Here is a 3,957-nt window from a genome sequence, read left to right as displayed (position 1 = left end):
ATTAATTTGAAAAAGAATTCTGCTGTGCAATAGAAAAATCAACGTAAGTGACAAAAAATTCAAAATTGAGATTTTTGCATCTATGTATGATAAGCTACACATTGCAAAAAATAATTTTCAAAATTAAATTTTGTTCTATCAGTTTTCTGAAATTCTATTTCATAGCAATTGCAATAGAAAGAAAAATAGTTGTGGAGTCACTTTTCTGGAAATCTACCGTGACGCACTTACGTTGCTTTTTTAAATGAGTGGCAGAATTCTTAATTCATTTTTCTCAAGATTCTGAAAATATGCAACCAGATTTTAAAGATAATGCAAGAAGACAATACAAGATGGTTTTAAACAGAGTTTAAATGTTTGGTTTCATTGAGAATCCACAGAATCTATTTTAACGAAATTAATTCACACTAGATTTAAAAAAACGACAAAAAAATTTAGAATAAAAAAAATTTTAAAAAGTAATTTAATTGAAAATGTTTTGGAAGTCATTAAATTTGAAAAAAGAAAACAAAGCAAAAAAGACACATGAGATCAAGTTTTTCTCCCAATTCATGAATCCAACTTTTCTTTACAATATTATAAAATAATATTGTATTTTAAAAATACACAAATTATATTTTAAAACTAATTCAATCAACAATCAAGATACTGCACTTATTTCTGCAATGGACAATGCACTAATGCTTCAACAGAACGTATTATTAATAAATTAAATGTTTGGACATTTTGTGCTAGTAATACTCTCTTTCATTTAACATTTTCCAGACAATTATTTATAACAACACATTCAATTTAAAATATATTATTTATGATTTTAAAAAAAGTGACTCCTGGATTTTAATAGACATTTTTCATAGCGATTACTTTGTACACAATTTGTTTATTGTAAAAAAACATAATTTAATAAGTAATTTATAACCATGGGAAAAGTTATTCAGTTACATCTATAAATTAAAAAGAATAATGTATATTTTATTAGCTCATAAAATAATGAAATGTTTATGTTTCAAATTAAAAAAAAATATCTTTTTTTTCGCCACTGATGATTTTTTTAGAATTGAAACTATTTTCACATTTACGCATTTGAACAGTTGGTTTACTAATTTAATTGTATGAATCACTGCTTTGAATCCATATTCAGTTTTTATTTAAATAATATCTCACTAATCAGGTCTAAATCGCCTGCTTCTAATTTTTAAAATTTTTGACGAGAGCAACACCATAGACATTCTGGCATTACTCAGTGAATATAAAGCAAAAAGTTAATAAAGTTTTTTTAAGTTTGAAACAATAAATGGGGGGAAAATATACTTTATCATAAAAAAAGAGAATTCATTAAAAAAATTTACAGATTAAAATAATAGATCTTTTTTTAAATTTACTCTATTTTAATTTTATCTTTACATTTCATTTTAATTTTTTATTTAATTCATATGATTTAAGAATATTTTTAACCATTGAATCTAAATTGAAAGTAATTCCTAATAATTATAACTGATAAAAACAAAAGTGTTTAATTTTAGAAACTGCGCTATGAAATTTAATCTTATCGCATGAATATGGGATGATTGCAGTAACTGTAACTCTTATACAACAGTTTTAATTCTTTTACCGTTAGTCAAGTATCAATTTTTCAATTTGATCACACAAATACCAATTAGAAAATAGTGATATCAAACAAATATAATTATTTCCTTACCATAATTTTATTTTAATGTAACGTTTCACAATCTAGTTTTGTTGAATGTTTTCAGAATTGATTAATTGAGTGAAAACAAAATAGATTTGTTTTTTTCATGTGTGAATGAATTCTTAATTCCAATTATTAAGAAGAGGATTTCAATGAATAACTATTTATAAGTGACTGCATTTAACTACAAAAACTAAAATTAATTTAATTACCTTTTTAAAAAATGATTAGAAACATTTATTTTTCTAATTTAAATTTAAAGAAAAGATTGTATATCAATCATTTGACACTTTCTAATAAAGTTGTATTACTTAGCTACAGTATTACTGGGTAACAAAAAAAAATACTGCTATAATTTTTAAATGAATATCACTAACTTGCAGAAAGGAAATCCAATCAAAGCATTGTATCAGAAAATAGTTTTTTATTCAAAATATACCTTGATTGACCTATATAATAGGATTGGAATTTATATAACAACTGAAAGTATTTTATATATGCAAATAATGAAAAAAAATTAAGAAAACATAAATTATAAAATAAGTAAATAAATTAAAATAGTATTATGTTTTAGTCAATAACTTAAACTTTCTAACACATTTCAAACTTATAAACCAAGCTTTTAACAAAACAGATTTCACTTTAATACCAAAAATTTACAAATATCATACCATAACACAAATAAATAATAATAAAACCAACATATGCACATAAAAGCAAAAAATAGAACTAATCAAAAATGTTTAGTCAATGAAATCGGAAAATGGAAATAGAGCTACTAATATGGAGCATTAACCATGTAAAGCTAAGAGCAGATGGCTCTAAGAATTGAAATTTGTCGTAAGTTTTCCAAGTTACAACTTCTAATTGATTTTTATGCCTAAGCTTGAAAAATCACATCATCAAATATTATTAGACTTATGCTTACAATATAACGTGTTCTTACAATTCAGCTTTTACAGAAACCACAAATGAATTTGAAAGACTCTGCAATAATGGTACCTAAAACACAACAAATTGCAATATTTTACACAAATATAGCCAAATAAGGCATAACACTGAAAACAATGGAAACCTAACTTTATTTGTTGTGATATTAGCTTTTTAAATTTGTTTTAGGCTCACAAACTGTTCAAACTTATAAATTACAGAAAACTCTTATGAACGGTAAAATTTTGCATACATTTTAACAAAAATCACAATAATAAAACTTCTTTGGATATTCTGCCTGTTCACATACCACCTTGTAAGCATAACAGTAAATGGAAGGATACACCGGAAGTTTTATGAATTTTTTCAGGTGTAAGGAAGCTTGTTATTGTTTACATTCAATCAATCATAATTGGCAGTAGAAAATGATATAGAAAGGTCTAAAAAATACAATGGGAAAAAAATGGGATAAAACATATAATATGGGTCAAAGAAAATTTTTTTTCTAAGACATTATAAGTTAAACCTTTATCAAATAAATAGAAAGAATTCACTAACTTATAGAATATGAAAACTCAAAATACACTCAATAAACTTTTGGTTTAATTGCTTTTAAGTAAGGGTTCACAATATGGTATGGGACCCTTGAATGTGCAGCCCATAGCTTCCTGACCAAAAATTAATTTAAAAAACTATATTTTAACTTTGAAAAGATACTAATATTATAACATTTAAATTCAAATATATAGAGCTACTAATTCAAGATGACAAAACACTTTTCTTTTTCAAAATTAGGATATTTTTTTTACTGAAAATTTTCTTTAACCAAAGCATGTTTAAAACAAACATAATGCACTGTAAAATTTAAAGATACGGGTAAGAAAATATTAAACTTAATTTTTTCTCATGGAAATTTAAAATCCTGCTACGAATTCTAAATTTAGTAAGGTCCAAAAACATCCTATGTTAGTTAACAGGAAAATATTATGCATAAATTTTGTCTTTTAATTTAATCCAAATTGATATTGTTCTTATTACAATAAGAAATAATTAAATTAATATTAGTTAAAATAAAAACTAAATTTGCTGCAGCCCAAAAAAAAAAACGTCTGTGCCTTTCTTTGGAAAATAATTGTGACCCCTACTTTAAAGAACTGAGATCATATTTATTGAATGGAGAGAAAAAATAATTTAAAAAAATACATGCATTTAATTGTATAAAAAAAAACAATTTGATTTATTCATTATTTTTAACAGAGAAGAAATTATATTAAAACAAAAATAAACACTTAAAAAACTTTTGATAATCTCACACAGAAAAAACTAACTTTAAATTT

Source organism: Parasteatoda tepidariorum, chromosome 1 (genome assembly GCF_982258835.1).
Source record: "Parasteatoda tepidariorum strain Cologne lab strain chromosome 1, Ptep-v5.0, whole genome shotgun sequence".
Lineage (NCBI taxonomy): Eukaryota > Metazoa > Arthropoda > Arachnida > Araneae > Theridiidae > Parasteatoda > Parasteatoda tepidariorum.
The sequence above is the reverse complement of the archived record's forward strand: the minus strand, read 5'-3'. Positions refer to the sequence as shown.